Below are 19,512 nucleotides of genomic sequence, written 5' to 3' on the forward strand. Positions count from 1 at the left end.
GCCATTCCTGAAGCTCCACCAGACGCCGGAGCATGTCCGTTTGATCCCGCAGTAGCCCCAGCATTGCATCCTGCCTCCTCTGATCTTCCTGCCACCACCTCTCATCTTGAGCGTCCCTCCTCTCTTCGCATTCGTCCCTCCTGTCCTCACGTTGGTCCCTCCTGTCCTCACGTTCACTTGCATCTTTCCTGTACTTTGATACCATGTCCTTCCACTCATTCAGATGAGCTCTTTCATCGTGGGTCGATTGCATGATTTCCGAGAACATTTCATCTCGCATGCGTTTTTTTCGCCGCCTTATCTGAGATAGCCTTCGGGACGGAGGAGGGAGGCTTCAAAAATTTGCAGCTGCGGGAGAGAGGGAAAAAAGGGAGAGAAGATACATTTTACAGAACAATGCTTATACTCTTTCACGGTGAACAACACTATTCACATTACATAGCACATGTGATTTCGGTACAAGGTCGCATTTTGCATCTTATATTGAGTGCCTGCGGCTTTGGTGTTAGAGATCACAGACACAGGGCTGGGCAACAGAATTCAGCTTGCATGCAGCCATGGTAAGCCATTGTCTTTCGGCTTCTGCAACCTTCATTAAAGCAGCGCCCTCCTTTCCCATACCAAGCAAAGCCCGTTGAGTGCTGCGATTTTCCTGTTAACGTGCAGCAGCAGAAACCAAACTAAACCCCCCCACCACCCATCCAATTCTCTGGGATGATCGCTTTACCCCTCCCCCCACCGCGTGGCTGATATCAGGGAAGATCCCTGCAGAAACCAAACTAACCCCCCCCAATCCAATTCTGTGGGATGATCGCTTTACCCCTCCCCCCACCACGTGGCTGGTATCAGGGAAGATCCCTGCTAGCCAAACGTGAAAAGCTCAGCGCCAATGCCCCCCCACCCACCGCTTGGCTAACTGCAGGGAAGGATTTCTTTTCAGCCACAGGCAAACGGCCACCTCTGTCCCCTTAATTAAATTCCCGTATTTCAACCAGGTTACCATGAACGATATCACTCTCCTGAGGATAACATAGCGAGATAAAGAACGGATGTTGTTTGAATGCCAGCAAACACTGGGACCATACGCTGCCAGGCTTTGTCATGCAATGATACCAGATTCCTTGCTACTAGCATGGTGTGGTCAAGTGTCCTACCATGGAGGACGGAATAAGGCTGCACTGCCCAGAAACCTTCTGCAAAGGCTTTTGGAGTACCTCCAGGAGAGCTTCCTGGAGATGTCCCTGAAAGATTTCCGCTCCATTCCCAGACACGTTAACAGACTTTTCCAGTAGCTGTACTGGCCGTGAATGCATCCCAAGTCTTCAGGGCAAATTAATCATTAAAAAATGCTTGCTTTTAAACCATGTTTTATATTTACAAAGGTACACTCACCAGAGGTCCCTTCCATGGCCTCATTGTCTGGGATACTGCCTTGGGAGGGTTGGGAGGGTACTTCAGTCAGGCTGAGAAAAAGATCTTGGCTGTTGGGGAGAAGGGAGTGCTGTGTGCTCTCCGCAAGCTCGTCCTCATCCTCCTCGTCATCATCTTCCCTGTCCGCAGAATCCTCAGGCATGGCTGAGAGTACCCCCTCCTCGGAATCCACGGTCAGAGGTGGGGTAGTGGTGGCAGCCGCCCCTAGAATTGCATGCAGCTCAGCGTAGAAGCGGCATGTCTGCGGCTCTGACCCGGACCTTCCGTTTGTTTCTTCAGTTTTCTGGTAGGCTTGTCTGAGCTCCTTAACTTTCACGCGGCACTGTAGTGAGTCCCTATTGTGGCCTCTCTCCATCATGCCCTTGGAGATTTTTTCAAATGTTTTGGCATTTCGTCTTTTGGAACGTAGTTCTGCTAGCACGGAATCCTCTCCCCATATAGCAATCAGATCCAGTACCTCTGGTACGGTCCATGCTGGAGCTCTTTTTCGATTCTCAGACTGCATGGTTACCTGTGCTGATGAGCTCTGCATGGTCACCTGTGCTCTCCACGCTGGGCAAACAGGAAATGAAATTCAAAAGTTCGCGGGGCTTTTCCTGTCTATCTGGCCAGTGCATCTGAGTTCAGATTGCTGTCCAGAGCGGTCACAATGGTGCACTGTGGGATAGCTCCCGGAGGCCAATAGCATCGAATTGCGGCCACACTAACCCTAATTCGAAATGGCAATGTCGATTTCGGCCCTACTCCCCTTGTCGGGGAGGAGTACAGAAATCGATTTTAAGAGCCCTTTATGTCAAAGTAAATGGCTTCATTGTGTGGATGGGTGCAGGGTTAATTTGATTTAACGCTGCTAAATTCGAACTAAACTCATAGTGTAGACCAGGCCTTAAGGTGGCTATTTCAGTTGGATATTGGATTCTTTACTTTCTTTCCTAAATCATTATTATTCTCATTGGTTCAATGGGAACTGCATCAGTTTCCAGGTACAATCATGTTGTATATTATTGAACGGTAGCCTCATTCTAACTTAGAGATGGCTGCCCTTCGATGCTGTATGAAGTGATTTCTGTACATATAAAATTTGTAAATTAATTTTGGATCTATTTGGATGAAAGACCATGACAATGTATCTGTAATACTCCACCCACAGCTCTTGAGTGCACATGTAGTTCAGAGGCCTGCATTATATGTTCTTTTGGGTTTTGAAAATGGCTTGGATGAAGGACTGGTGATGCAACAGTTCTCCCAAAAACAAAATAGCATTATAATAATACTATAAAATGATCTTAGAGACAGAAACACATGTAACTTTTTGCACTTTTATTATATTTTCAGTTAAGGAAGATCCGTTTATTTCCAAACATTAATTAAGCCTCAAAATGCCATTATTAGGTGGTAAGATACTTATTCTAGTTATTAGACAAACTGAGGCAACAAAGTGAAGCGGCATGCCAAAGAGAAAACAAAGAAGGTGAGTGGCAGAACTGATGACACGCCCCAGGAGTTGTGACTATCAGTCCCTTGCTCTAATCATTAGACTACCCAGCCTACCTTCCAGAATAGACACATATTGGTGGCGGGCACATCCACAGAATAAGGAATTAGAAACACATTTTAAATACCAGGTATTTCTTTGTGCCCTAACAAACATTGCATAAGTGGTCGCATTTACTATATTTTGTGATAAATATGCTAATCATTACTTTATTGTGTTCTGGGGGCAATTGGAGTTAGCTGTAATTTATTTATTGACTTTTAAAAAAAACCCTTTTAAAGGATAAAAAGCTGATGATGTGCCCATTCCCAGTCTATGTCCTTTCTTAGATCTTAGTTCCTCCTGTGCCACTGACACAGCAGGTAATACAGTTCCTCACTGATTATGGTCGCTCACTGGTTGTCATACTTCTTCTGAGGTGATGCCAGTGCATTCAAAATCCTCTATCACTGCCAGTTCTTCCTTGGCCTTCCTGGCTTTCTCTTTTCTACTGCAGGTACCCAATTCAATGCTTGCTTAGCATGTTTCCCATCTTCCATAGACTGTACATGTCCCAACCACCTAAGCCTTCTTTCTTTGATATTTTCCAACATGTCCTGCTCTGACAGTTCCCTTACCCTGGCATTTGTTGTTTTGTCATTCCATGAAATGTGTAATTTCTTCCTCAGCCACCTGTAATGGGCAGCCTCCGATCTCTTTTTGTTAGCCACTGTCATCAGCCAAGTGTCTGCATTGTACAGTAGTGTGCTCAGAACAATTGCCTGGACCTTTAGTTTGGTTTGGAGACCTCTGTTTGACTAGATGGGGTTTATCCTTCCAAAAGTGGTGTTTGCTATTCCTTGTATGAATATCTCTATCACAGACAGCTTCAAAAGTTCTCACACTTCCCAAATAGCAGAATTCTTCTACCTGTTTGATTTTCTGTCTAGATGCACTTTTGCACCTGTTGTCCAGTTTCCTACCTTCATAATCTTGGTTTTCCCTGTGTTTACTTTCAGTCCTGCTGCTTCCTTTTCTACCTCTGATATAAAGGCAATCATTCCATTCTACATCATACTTAGTAAAGCAAAGTCATCAGTAAAGTCAAGATCATATAACTCATCTCCACTAACCCATTTTATACCATCCATGATGCCTTTTGTTGCCCACTTCATCACCCAGTCTATTGTTAATACAAAAAAGTTTGGTGATCATACACATCCTTGTCTAACTCCAGTCATAATATCAAACCACTGACCCAGGCCTGTATCCAAACTTACTGTGCATCTATTCCCATCGTATAAACTCCTTAAAATGTTTCTAACAAACCTCCTTATTATAAACTCCTTATTATGTTTTAATAAAACTCTGTAATGAAATATGGTTGAAAGAACGAGTGTCACAAAACTGGAAAAGATGTTATCGTGACATTGCCAAAAAATATGATCTTACTCCATGCATGAACTGGAGAGGTATTGTATTGCTACCATCAATGGGCAAAGTATTGGCTACCATTTTGCTAAATAGAATGAAGAAAGCAGTGGATGAAATATTACAAGAAGAACAGGCTGGGTGTAGGGCCAGTGCAACCCATTAGGTGACCTAGGCAGTCGCCTAGGGCTCTAGCATTTGGGGGGCGGCATTTCGGGACCTTCAGTGGCGGCTGGATCTTCAGCTGCCCTGGTCGTCGTCGGCATTTATGCGGAGGGAGCTGGGGCAGGGTGATGCGGGGAGGGCCGCCTGCAGCAAGTAAGGGGGGGGAGCGGCACGCAGGGGAACCACTCCCCGCCTCAGCTCACCTCTGTTCCGCCTCCTCCCCTGAGCACGCCGCCCTGCTCTGCTTCTCTCCCTCCTAGGCTTGCAGCGCCAAACAGCTGATTGGCGCCGCAAGCCTGGGAGGTGGGAGAAGTGGAGCAGTGACGGCGTGCTCAGGGAGGAGGCGGAGCAGAGGTGAGCTGGGGCGGGGAGCTGCCGCACGGCTCCCCGGGCCGGGGGGAGTTGCCGCCGGGGGGGGCGCCTCAGGGCAGAGGAGGGGAGCTGCCATGGGGGGGCGTCTCAGGGTGGGGGGGAGCTTCCGCGGAGGGGGTGTCTTAGTGCGGAGAGCTGCCACAGGGCTCGAGGGGGGTGCGCAAGGTGGAAGTTTATCCTAGGGCGCGAAACATCCTTGCACCCTCCCTGGCTGGGTGCCATCCAGGTAGATCATGCTGTGAACTATTCACTCTTTGACAGGTCATCAAAAAACTGCTTGGCAAAAACCCATTTTAATCAACTTTATTGACTTTAAGAAAGTGTTCAATAGTGTACACAGAAAGACCTTGTGGAATATTGCTAGAAACTGTGGGGTTCCAGACAAGCTGATCAACATAATAAGGAGTTTACATGATGGAAGTAGATGTGCCAGTCTATGTAACCATGTGAATTTATGATTGTCCCCCTCATTTTCCCTATCTTGTTCCTTCTAGTGTTTGTCACTGTCACTTGCATTTTGCCTTAAATTGGATTATAAACTGATTTGGGACACGGCCAAATCTTCCTCTGTGTTTGTACAGCAACTAGGATAATAGAGCCTTATTCCTAATAATAATAAGATCCTGGGATCTATACCTAAACAGGTAATGAATTGGGGTGAAGCCAAGCAGAAAAAATAAGATGTCTGTATACCAATGCAATGGAGGAACTAGAATTATTGGCACAGGAAGTGAAACCAGATATTATAGGGAAAATTGAAACATGGTGGAATAGTAATCCTGAATGGCTTACAGATATTGAAGGGTATGTGCTGTTCAGGAAAGACAGAAATAAAGGTAAATGTGGTGGAATAGCATTTCATATTAGTGACAAGGTAGATTGTAAAGAAATTAGAAGTGCTGGAATGGATAAAATGGAAACTGTTCAGGTCAAACTCACTTTGGGGAAGAAAGATAACAGAGGCTCCATTGGGATAGTTCTTGGGGTCTGCTACAGATCCCCAGGATCTGATTTGGAGATGAATAGAGACCTGTTCAATATTATAATTAAGTAAATACTACTTGGAATTGTGTGATCATGGGAGTCTTTAATTTCCCAGATATCGGTTGGAGGACAAGTGCTGCTAAAAATGATGGGGTCCAGATATTCCTGGATTGTGATAGCTGACAGATTTCTTAACCAAACAGTTTCCAACCCAATAAGATTAAGTGATGCCATTTTAGATTTAGTATTGTTAAGTAGTGAGGCCCTCATAGAAGTATTTGGTTTGAGTGATCATAAGCTAACTCAGTTTAAACTAAATGGAAGGATAAACAAAAATAGGTCTGCAACTAGGGTCCTTGATTTCAAAAGGGCAAACCTTAAAAAATTAAGGGAATTAGGGAAGTGGACTGGATTGAAGAACTCAATGATCTGAATGTGGAGGAGGCTTGGAATTACTTAATCAAAGTTGCAAAAACTATCTAAAGCCTACGTTCCCAAACAAGGGAAAAAAATTGTAGGGAAGGGTTGCAGACCAAACTGGATGAACAAGCATCTCAAACAGGTTACTAAAAGAAAGCTTCCAACAAGGAATGGAAGAAGATGTGGCTCAGCAAGGAAAGCCACATCTTGGAGATCAAAAAGTGTAGGGGAAAAGTGAGAACTGCAAAAAGCCAAGGAGAGTTGGACCTTGACAAAGGAAATTAAAACCAATAGTAAAAGGGGTTTTTAGCCATATAAATAAAAAGAAACCAAGGAAAGAAAAAGTGGGACCACTAAACATTGAGGATGAGATGGAGATTAAAGATAATCTAGGCATGGTCCAACACCTAAATGAATATTGTGCCTCAGTTCTTAATAAGAGTAATGCGGAATTTGGGGACAGTGGCAGGGTGGCTAAAGGGAACAAGGATATGGAAGTAGAAATTACCACATCCAAGGTGGAAGTCAAACTCAGACAGTTTAATTTGGGGCCAAATTGATGGGCCCAGATAATCTCCCTGCAAGCATATTAAATGAACTGACACTTGAAATTGGAAAGCCAATAGCAAGGATTTTTTTCATGAATCCATAAACTTGCGGGTCAGACCTTATGACTGAGAATTGCAAATATAGTATCTATTTTTAAGAAGGGGGGCAGACAGTGATCCAGCAAACTACAGGCTCTTTAGTTTGACCTCAGTTGTATTCAGGGTGCTAGAACAAATTTTGAAAGAGAATGTAGTTAAGGATATAGAGGTAAACGGTAACTGGGATAAAATACAACTTGGTTTTACAAAAGGCAGATTGTGCCAGACCAACCTAATCTCTTTCTTTGAGAAGATACAGATTTTCTAGACAAAGGAAATGCAGTAAATCTAATCTACCTGGATTTCAGTAAGACATTTAATACAGTTCCATGTGGGAAAAGGTGGGTAAGGAACTGATTAAAGGTGAGATTACAACACGTCATAATGAAAGGTGAACTGTCAGGCTGGAGAGAGGCTACTAGTGGAGTTCCTCAAGGATCGGTCTTGGGATCAATCTTATTTAACATTTTCATTAATGACCTTGGCACAAAAAGTGGGACTGTGCTAATCAAACTTGTAGATGACACAAAGTTGGAAGGTATTGCCAATAAGGCAGAGGACCAGAATATCATACAAGAAGATTTGGATGACCTTGAAAACTGGACTAATAGAAATGGGATGAAAATTAATAGTGCAAAGTGCTAAGTCATGCATTTAGGCACTAACAAGAATTTTTGCTATAAGATGAAGATTTATCAATTGGAAATGAGAGAGAAGGAGATAGTTAAGGGTCAATATTGGCACAAGAACAAATGGATATCAACTGGCCATCAACAGGTTTAGGCTTGAAATTAGACCAAGTTTTCTAACCATCAGAGGAGTGAAGTTCTGGAAAAGCCTTCCAAGGGGAGTAGCGGGGGCAAAAAGTCTAATTGGTTTCAAGACTGAGTTTGATAAGTTTATGGAGGGCATGGTGTGATGAGATTGCCTACAATAGCATATGGCCCATCCACGACTGCTATTAGCAAATATCTCCAATGGCTGGAGATGGGGCACTGAATGGGGAGGGCTCTGAGTTACTACAAAGAATTATTTTCCAGCTGTCTGGATGGTGGGTCTTGATGACATGTTCAGGGTCTAATTTATTACCATATTTGGGGTTGGGAAGGAATTTCCCCCCAGGTCAGATTGGCAGAGACTGTGGGGGTTTTCTGCCTTCCTCTGTGGCATGGGGCCTGGATTACATGCTGGATTCTCTGTAACTTTGAAGTCCTCAAATCAAGAGGTTATGGGTCTATTACAGGAGTGGGTGAATGAGGTTCTTTGGTCTGCAATGTGCAGGAGTAGATTATCAGGATGGTCCCTTCTGGCCTTTAAGTCTGAGTCTATGAATTTGTGTACATTTTGAACATTTTAAACTATTTGGGCCCAAGTGCTTTCCTCACTCTAGCTCTCTTATCTCATACCGACAATTTTAAATCAGCACACATAAAAGTGTGCACATGTCAGAGATATGGACCATGGAATATGTTGTATAATAATCAAGTGCTGGTCAAAGCCATTTTTATAATTATGCAAGGAATAATAATAACTGGGGAATATCACAGACAAAGAAGGTCCCTTCAAATTCATTTTTGATATAGTCTACCCACTAAGAATAATTTTTAAAAATGTTCAAAACCAATAGCTCTGATATCCTCCCAGCAACTTAAAAAACTGATGTTCTCCATCCGATTATGCAAATTCATAGTGTTGTCTATAGTCAGGAAATACAATTATATGAATGGACTGCTATTAACTTTCTGAAGGTTGTTTTTCAGTGCTGGCACCAGATACTTAGACACATCTGAGAACTCTCAGGTGAACTTCTCAAATCTGGAGAAGTAATCCCTCAGGTGTTCCCCATCCTGTGTGTACCAACAAAGAATAATTTCAAGCGTGTTGCAAACTTGGTTGGAAAGCACCTGATATTTGTTCATATTTATTCTTGTCAAGTCACTTCCAGAATTTTCTTTGGTAAAAATTGGCCAAGGAATCACTTGAAATTTCATTGCGTGTATCAGCCTTGTAATTGCAAGGTAAATAAGGAAAACTCTCTATCCTACCATCTCTTCATTCCTCTTGCAACACTGAAAAATTTGATTTTGTGTGAGCTTAACTCCAGAGACCAATACTATGAGTGACTAGTAACTCCAAGACAAAACAGCCTTAATTTTATCCTGTTTGGCAGAATGTTTGTGGGTAGCTTACCTGACCTAGCACAGGCAGCTATGCTTCTTGGTGGAACCTTGGAAGCTAAAATGGAAAACTATCACACAGCAACCTTATAAAATAAGGAAATCCACCCACAGTAAAAATAAAAAGACCAATATAACAATGTTTCATACTCCTTTCCCCAGGTCATTTTTCTGTAATTATGTCAGACTGAAGATATCCATTACTGGAGCCACCCCACCAAAAAATACTAAACACCAACGTTAAATTTTCCTTTCTAAGATGCAAGGCAATAAAATGTTTGACCCCAGATTTGCTTTAACTACACAATGCTGTTAAAATCCCATATGTAATTTGGGTAGCTGACAAAGACAGCTACCCAGCAATTTACAGCTACTGGAGATATTTTACAATCTATGCTCCATTCTCCCGTGCTATGCTGTTGCTTCTTTTTTTTCTTCTTCTTCTTTTTTTTATGGACCAATTACATTACAGTGGGAGACTTAAAGACTATGTGATGTCAAATGATGCCTGCATAATATTGTTACCAAAGATTCTCTCCTTATCTATTTTCTGATTCATGGTTAAAAATAAAATAACCCCCTCGCACCCAAATCACAAGCTTTGGCCTTCCATTTAAACCCTCAATCTTTCTTTCAGGGCTTTCCCCCCAGACATTTCAGTGACTAATTCTAATGAAGGCTTACATGCACACTTATTCCTGGCTTCAAACTGCAATTTTCTTCTTTTTCTGGCCCCATAAAAGTGCATGTTACACCACCTTAGACTCCTTCTGGACTTAGATTGACTTACTTTCCCACTCCCATACCAAGGTTTTACTTATCCCTCCCATGTACACACTGTTACATATTATCTCTGTTGGCCCAGTAAAAGCCTAAGATGGTGTAACTCACATGCCGAGATCCCAGAAGACAAGAGGGTAGCAGAAAAGCATCTAACAGGTGGGTTCAAAATGTATAAGTTACACACCCCTACTTTAACATCTCCCTTCTTCCAGTTCCTCAGTATGTGAGTTACTCATACCAATTTAAGATCCCTTATGCTGACCCATGAGTAAATCCATGGGTAGTCCTAAGGGAGGGTTGATGAGACTGAAGGAGTCTGCCTTATATCACTTTATACATCACCTCTGAATTTGGCCTAGGACCTCTTAGTTCCAGGACATGACTTTCATAGGCCAGTTGACTTCAATGGAAGCTGCAGGCGTTTTTAAAATCCCTTAAGAGAAGCAGGTAGATACCTCTCTGGCCATCATCCAGCTCACACACCCCTACGCAGGACAGGCAAGGGGACAGGACTCATGTGGTCTCAGTAACAGCTGCAAGGCAGCATTTCCAATACCTATGTGTGCGCAAATCCCTGAGTGGTGCCTGTCCACTGGGGCAGCATCAGATGCACACTGAAGAAAATCTGGGTCCAGATTATGTACAAAGCTCTGCAGCAAACAATAGAACTCAGGAAATAACTGAGAATGCAATAGAACCCAGGAGTCCTGATTCTCAGTTCTCTTTCTAACCACTAGACTCCATTCCATTCCAACTTTAACATTGCTGTGGTACCTACTTTGTCTTCTGATCTTCTGCGTTGTTCATAATTACTAAGTTATGTAGGATAAATTACAGGAGTGTGTGCAGACCATTAAAAGATACATTTATTGAAGAAGAAAACTATGGTATTATATTTATCCATCATGATGAAAATCTCAAATCCCTGCATTCAGGGTTTTGCAAGTAATTAAAACTATTATCCACTCCAATTGCTGCTCTTGGCAGTTATATACTCTGAATGTTTTACCATATCCTCTCAATAGAAAAGGTATTTGCAGTTGTAATGGTATGTAACATAATTCAAAAGCAAAATATCTATGACCAATAGCCTAACAGTGCCATATATTATTAGTCACTATATTTAATTAAGGATCAAATTTCAGAGGCCCCCCTCTAATTGGTCAGCTAATTTAATGAGATGCTATTACAAGTTAAAGTAATTTCCACATCCTTAAACTTGACGGTGTTTAGTAGAGTTTTTCAGGAAACATTCACTGCCTGCACAATTATTCTAAACCTTAGAGGCTGCTAGGTTTAGATCATGTTAACTTTTATTCAGGGGATGAGGAGTTTACACTGTTTTTAGCATTTTAAACAAGGAAGGAGATGGCAGTACATCGGTGTGGCAGATGTCTTTTCATTTCACAGAGTTTACATATGTGAATAGGTTTAGTGTGGTATCTGTACAAAGCTGATCCCATTCAGTTGATTATTTATCTAAATTAAAGGATGGCTTAACGTAATTTCAATCATATGTGCCCTATGGCTATGTGGTTAGTTAAAAAGGTCAGTACTTCTGCCTTATAGGAGCTCAGGATGGAGTTCTGCTACTTTTCTGCCAATCTTTTGCTGGATTTCATGAGGGACAGTTTACTTTGTAGCATATAATGATCTAATCAAGGAAATAATGCATATGACATAGCTGCCCTTTGGTTTTCTCCTACATTCCTCCGAGGAACAGTTGTAAAGGGCCCCTGAAAGAGGAAATGGAAGTCTACAGGAATCAATCATGAGGGCCAGCCTACTATAAGGGGTATAATTTTAAGAAGCTTGAAGTGATTGCAAGAACAGACAAAACAGATGTTACACGACCTAAAGCTATGCAATATGCTGACAAGATTGTGGCATTTGTGAAAGTTGAAACTACACAGGGGATATTGGCTCTTCCAACTGACAAAAAAGGGGGCGGGGAATATTTTAGATCTCATGGTCTGTGCCTTGATTAAAACTCAATAAAATAGCAAATAAAAAAAAATCCTGGGTCAATTTCGATTGGCTAATCATTTAGAGGTCATCTGAATTGCTCAAACAGGTTTAGGCCAAGAGACACTTGGTAGGTTTGGTCAGATTCTTGCAAACATTGCCTTGGGTTTAATTCTTGCAAATTCACATCCTCCTGAGTGTTAGGGCTGAAATGAACCCCAAAGTTCTAAGCCTAAGATGCCAAACTTCCACTGTAAAAAGCAACAAAGAGTCCTGTGGCACCTTATAGACTAACAGATGTATTGGAGCATAAGCTATCGTGGGTGAATACTCACTTCGTCAGACGCAGGTACATGCGTCTGATGATAGTTTATGCTCCAATACATCTGTTGGTCTATAAGGTGCGACAGGACTCTTTGTTGCTTTTTACAGATCCAGACTAACACGACTACCCATCTGATACTTCCACTGGTTTCACATCATATTGGCCCAAGTTCTCTTGAAAGGTCCAAGAACCTGATCTGCATTTCAAGTTCTTAAAAAAACTCTAAACCAACTGAATTTTCCCATGGTTTCAGGTGTTACGATTATCTTGTACAATTCTGTTTACTAAAGTGTCTTCTTTTCCTACTTCCTGTAATTAATGTTATTGTAATTAAATATAATTTGGCTCTGGCTGTACCTTATCAATTAAGTAGTCAGTAGAGCAGGACTATTTTCATTCTAAACATGTGTTTTCAGGGCACATGAGCAATTTCTAATAATCAAATCCAATTTGAGTATCTTTCTCCTATTTTTGTTTAGTCTGTGTGATTAGTAGCAACAGCTTTGGTTAGGTGGTGGATTGATGTGGAGTGCCAAAGAGTGCAGACGAGTTGGGCCACTTCTAGGTTATTTACTCATTTCTAGGAGGTTAATGTACTCTTTAAACATATTTTATTTATTTGCTGTGGTCCAGTGCAGAGTTGAATACCCTTTCTATGCTTGCTCCAAACTGTCTACAGAGCTCAAGGGAAGCAAACAGAATGCAGAAGTTAGATTTTTTTCCCCTCCTCTCTCTCACCAAGGAACTGTGGTACATTAACATCACAAATTCAAGCCACAGTCTTGTGATGCTGAAACGAAAGCTTCACCTTTGGTTAGTGCATCCGGAGGTGATGGCTCATTCCAGGACATGCAGGGAACTTTCCATTAGCAAACTAATAGTCTGTGAGTCACACTGCCAGCCTTAGATGACAAATCTGAATCATTGTCATCCAACTGTACCAATTTAAGATGCTCATTTGGAGGTAGTTAAACTGGAATTCAGCCACAGGGGAAAAGCAATGTCCAACTACTGCAGCTATGTTTTTAAAAGGCTAATCTGACACTGTGCAAGTAGGGAAAGATGCTTACAACAACTAGAGCAGTGTTTCTCAACCTTTTTGATACCAGGGACCGGCTTGCTGCCTTTCTAAACTGTGTCAAGGAGATCTCAGGCACTGGCCGTGGTCCACGGACCGGTCTTTAAGAAACACTGAACCAGAGAACCAGATCCATGAGGAAATTGGCTGAACTTGGGAATACGGGCCAAGGAGAATACCAGTCCCATCAAGTTCGTAACCAGTTTCCTCCAGGACTGATGGACATCATAACAGATGACCAGATTTACATTATTTTGGCATGCATAGTATGCATTAAATTATTACAATTCTGTTGACACTCTCAGTAATTGCATATGCAAATTACTAGTTATACCTCTAATTGGCCACGTGTTTGAGCTGTTACTGCAAGTGAATGTTCAATCACGGTAATTATATCCATAATTTATGGACAGCTATGAAAATCTGGCCCTGAAGATCCTGTTTTCATAGTTGGTAAATCACACATGTTAGCAATATATAATCTCACCATGGGGTTTTTTTGCACTCACACTGCCTTCCAATAGTTATTTGTATGCACGAAAGCCCAAGTTTTTAAAATATGGTCTGTTAAATTTAATCACATTTTACATTCAAGAAATGTGAATTACCATATTTCTACTGGAAAAAATCTGAAATACTGTCTATATCACCAAGGCAACCCTACTGTGGTAGTGAAACACAACCTTCCAGCTTTGATGTGTCACAAACATGACACATCATCATCATCAGTGTAGAAAGATCATCCTACAACCCTATATTTAATAGGGAATAAATAAACTATACATTGCTTCAAATTTCTTTCACTTTTCGAAGCCTTTTGAGATGCTGGGGCTTCACTTTACCACAACGAATGGATCCTAAGTTTCCTACCAGTTAATCTCTTTCCTTCTCTTAAGTATTTTGCTGCTCTCTGCTGTGTTTTGAATTGTACAGAAGGGCAGGAATTTTGAGGAAAGCCCTTTCGATTAAGTGCTTTGAAAATTACTATCCTTTTGTGAGACACAAAGGGGGTCAGTAATCACTAAGCCTGTTTGAGAGGGACAATCGGCAACCAGCGGTGAGATCAGGCCAGGTTTTAGGGGGGTATTTATTTATTTATATTTTAGGGATATTTATAGAATCAAAACTTTATAGAGTTGATCATATTAACTAACTTATCTGCTGGAAGGGATATGTTATGGCTTTTCTGAAATATACTGTTCTGGGGCCTTATTCTGCTCTCTTTGAATATAAAGGAAAAACTGCCATTAAATTCATTGGGAGCAGGTTTGAGCCCACTCAAGGTACCATTACAGAAAGAAAAGTAGCCATCTGTCCAATATAGTATATAGTGTCCAGTCTAAATAGTATTTCACCTGTGTTAAAAAGCATAATCTGCAACCATTATTCAGTGCAGAACAGTTAATAAACATAATACAGTTCCTCTCTCTGCTACAGTCGTATATAATCATATAATAAATGAATTAGAATTAAAGAATGTAATGAAGAGGCAACAATCAAGCCAGAGAAGCTGAGATTTTAAAAGAGAGAGAGAGAGAAATATACTGTACATTTACAGTAGAACCTTAGAGTTATGAACCCCAGAGTTATGAACTGACTGGTCAACCACACACCTATTTTGGAACCAGAAGTACACAATCAGCCAGCAGCAGAGACAAAAAAACATACAGTACTGTGTTAAACGTAAACTACTAAAAAAAATAAAGGGGAAGTTTAAATAAAAGATTTGGCAAGGTAAGGAAACTGTTCTGTGCTTTAAATTAAGATGGTTAAAAGCAGCATTTTTCTTCTGCATAGTAAAGTTTCAAAGCTGTATTAAGTCTATGTTCAGTTGTAAACTTTTGAAAGAACAACCATAATGGTTTGTTCAGAGTTACAAATATTTCAGAGTTACAACCAACCTCCATTCCTGAGCTGTTTGTAACTCTGAGGTTCTACTGTATTATATACTGTAGCAATAATGTTGTAACGTTTTAATTTCCCTTGGTTTTCTCATCCTTCAGCTGCTTCAGTGAATCTTGAGATGACTAAGTAAAAGGAACACCAATTTTTAAATGGACCTAATTTCAAAATGGCTTGTGTGGTTTCAGATATTATACCTGCCTCAAAATCCACTGGAAATGGCTGTGGTTTTACAGCTGCTCTTTGCTCTTTTTTTCTCCTCCTTGTTTCTGTGTGAAAGACCTGCACCACAGGGGAAACTGAGTCACTATCTGACTATAATACATCAGAAATGGTGAGCAAGACATGCTGTCAATTGCACAAAGTATACATACTTCAAAAAATAAATGAAACCATGTTTTCTTCTCCAATCTCTTGCTGACATAGAAACTTTAGGGATTACATGTAACAGCAATAAGTCAAACAGAAATGTGACTTTTAAGTTGATGATGTCCCTTTAACTGTTCAGGTGAATGAAAAAAATTGTATTTTTATAAAGGATCAAACTGATGACTACAGCAGGGGTTATGAAAATTATGCAGAAGATCCAGTTTGTGGCCCCGAAGAGGCCCTTTTGTGGTGGCTGAGCTGCTGTAGAAAGGCCATAAAGCCAGCTCAGCCTTGGTGTAAATGCAGGAATAGGAGACAATGGAGTGCTTTACACTCTAGCTTCTAGACTGCAAAGCATCCCATTGGTGGCTGTGAGCAGCTGCCATAGGTTAGAGTAGACCTAGGTCTAACCTACACTAGATACCATGTTGGCCCCTGGGCCAACACGGAATCACCTTTGCCCTCCCAGCAGCAACTGGGAACAGGGGCTGCTAACAGGGAGTTTCGCAAGGGAGTTCTCCAGGTGAAGGAGGAGCTAATACAGCATCTGTGGGGTAAGTGACTGTCTGTAGTGTGTGTTTGTTTGTGTTTGGGGGTTACTTGCTGTGTGCTGAGCTTGTGTTTGTTTGTTTGGTTGTTTGAAGGACCGTGTGCTCTGGCTGGCAGTTGGAGGCAGGTTTGAAAGCTCGAAGCCTCTAGTAATTGGCTGAGCCTTAATCAGTGGGCGGGGCATTCACTCAGGCCAGGGCTTTATAAAGCCGCGCACAAGCGACCAGGGGCTGCTAACAGGGAGTTTCGCAAGGGAGTTGGGAAGGGAGTGGGAGTCCCTCGCCAGCCGTAACCCCATCCCCATGGCCCCCCCCTAAAACCTATAAACCAAACCACATTCCAAAACTCCCTTCTGTAAACCACCCTTTCACTAACTAGGATACAATGCAGGCAGAAGCCCAGCAGCAGAGTGGGGGCTATCCAGTTTATTGCACCGACTGTTGCATGTATGATTACCTGCCCTGTGGGCGGGTGGCGTATGTGTGCAGTCGGTGCAAGGAGCTCCTGGCCCTCAGAGACCATGTACGGACTTTGGAGGCCAGGGTGGCGGAACTGGAGGAGCTGAGAGAGGCAGAGAGGTATGTTGATGAGGCTTTCCGGGACACTGTAGAATTGTCCCACCTCCGCTTAGACAGCACCTGTGCTGTTAAGGAGGAAGAAGGGCCCAGGGAAGTAGAGCAGTCAATGGGAGCAGAGGGAAACTTTCCCGTAGTTGGGACCCTCCTTCCAGATGGTTCTGGGGTTGCCTCTCGCACTGAGGTTGCCTCTCCGGGGGAGGGAACTCCAGTTTCTAGGAAAAGGCAGGTGTTAGTAATGGGAGATTCGATTATTAGAAATGTAGATAGCTGGGTCTGTGATGACCGGGAGAACCGTATGGTGACTTGCCTGCCTGGTGCGAAGGTTGCGGATCTCTCGAGGCATCTAGATAGACTTATGTCTAGTGCTGGGGAGGAGCCGGTGGTCGTGGTACATGTAGGTGCCAATGACATAGGGAAGGGTAGGAGAGATGTCCTGGAAGCCAAATTTAGGCTGCTAGGGAAGAGACTGAAATCCAGGACCTCTATGGTGGCATTTTCAGAAATGCTCCCAGTTCCACGCGCAGGGCCAGGTAGGCAGGCAGAGCTTCAGAGTCTCAATGCGTGGATGAGACGATGGTGTAGAGAGGAAGGGTTCACGTTCATTAGGAACTGGGGAAACTTCTGGGATGGGAGGAGCCTATACAGGAGAGATGGGCTCCACTTAAACCAAAGTGGAACCAGACTGCTGGCACTAAACATTAAAAAGGTTGTAGAGCAGTTTTTAAACTAGGAGATGGGGGAAAGCCGACTGCTGCAGAGGAGCGTGTGGATCGGACACAGACTTCTCTTAGGGGAGAGTCTGATGATAGAGAATCTCCAGGTTATAGTCAGGAGCAGAGGACTGAAAAGTATAATGTAAGGGCCGGATCAAATGATAAACAGCCACATAAAAAAGAATCTGGCACATCAGAAAAAGGCAGGCTAATAAACAGGGACAAGTTTTTAAAGTGCTTGTACACAAATGCCAGAAGTCTAAATAATAAGATGGGTGAACTAGAGTGCCTTGTGATAAAGGAGGATATAGCTATAATAGGCATCACAGAAACCTGGTGGACTGAGAGCAATCAATGGGACACAATCATTCCGGGGTACAAAATATATCGGAAGGACAGAACAGGCCGTGCAGGGGGAGGAGTGGCACTATATGTTAAAGAAAGTGTAGATTCAAATGAAGTAAAAATCTTAAGAGAATCCACAGGTTCCATAGAGTCTCTATGGATAGAAATTTCATGCTCTAGTAAAAATATAACATTAGGGATCTATTATCGACCACCTGACCAGGACAGTAATAGTGATGATGAAATGCTAAGGGAAATTAGAGAGGCTATCAAAATTAAGAACCCAATAATAGTGGGGGATTTCAATTATCCCCATATTGACTGGGAACATTTCACTTCAGGACGAAATGCAGAGATAAAATTTCTCGATACTTTAAATGACTGCTTCATGGAGCAGCTAGTACGGGAACCCACAAGGGGAGAGGCGACTCTAGATTTAATCCTGAGTGGAGCGCAGGAGCTGGTCCAAGAGGTAACTATAGCGGGACCGCTTGGAAATAGTGACCATAATACAATAGCATTCAACATCCCTGTGGTGGGAAGAACACCTCAACTGCCCAACACTGTGGCCTTTAATTTCAAAAGGGGGAACTATACAAAAATGAGGGGGTTAGTTAGACAAAAGTTAAAAGGTTCAGTGACTAAAGTGAAATCCCTGCAAGTTGCGTGGGCCCTTTTTAAAGACACCATAATAGAGGCTCAACTTCAATGTATACCCCAAATTAAGAAAAACAGTAAAAGAACTAAAAAAGAGCCACCGTGGCTTAACAACCATGTAAAAGAAGCAGTGAGAGATAAAAAGACTTCCTTTAAAAAGTGGAAGTCAAATCCTAGTGAGGCAAATAGAAAGGAGCACAAACACTGCCAACTTAAGTGCAAGAGTGTAATAAGAAAAGCCAAAGAGGAGTTTGAAGAACGGCTAGCCAAAAACTCCAAAGGTAATAACAAAATGTTTTTTAAGTACATCAGAAGCAGGAAGCCTGCTAAACAACCAGTGGGGCCCCTTGACGATGAAAATACAAAAGGAGCGCTTAAAGATGATAAAGTCATTGCGGAGAAACTAAATGGATTCTTTGCTTCAGTCTTCACGGCTGAGGATGTTAGGGAGATTCCCAAACCTGAGCTGGCTTTTGTAGGTGACAAATCTGAGGAACTGTCACAGATTGAAGTATCACTAGAGGAGGTTTTGGAATTAATTGATAAACTCAACATTAACAAGTCACCGGGACCAGATGGCATTCACCCAAGAGTTCTGAAAGAACTCAAATGTGAAGTTGCGGAACTATTAACTAAGGTTTGTAACCTGTCCTTTAAATCGGCTTCGGTACCCAATGACTGGAAGTTAGCTAATGTAACGCCAATATTTAAAAAGGGCTCTAGGGGTGATCCCGGCAATTACAGACCGGTAAGTCTAACGTCGGTACCGGGCAAATTAGTTGAAACAATAGTAAAGAACAAAATTGTCAGACACATAGAAAAACATAAACTCTTGAGCAATAGTCAACATGGTTTCTGTAAAGGGAAATCGTGTCTTACTAATCTATTAGAGTTCTTTGAAGGGGTCAACAAACATGTGGACAAGGGGGATCCGGTGGACATAGTGTACTTAGATTTCCAGAAAGCCTTTGACAAGGTCCCTCACCAAAGGCTCTTACGTAAATTAAGCTGTCATGGGATAAAAGGGAAGGTCCTTTCATGGATTGAGAACTGGTTAAAGGACAGGGAACAAAGGGTAGGAATTAATGGTAAATTCTCAGAATGGAGAGGGGTAACTAGTGGTGTTCCCCAAGGGTCAGTCCTAGGA

Source organism: Emys orbicularis, chromosome 4 (assembly GCF_028017835.1).
Source record: "Emys orbicularis isolate rEmyOrb1 chromosome 4, rEmyOrb1.hap1, whole genome shotgun sequence".
NCBI lineage: Eukaryota > Metazoa > Chordata > Testudines > Emydidae > Emys > Emys orbicularis.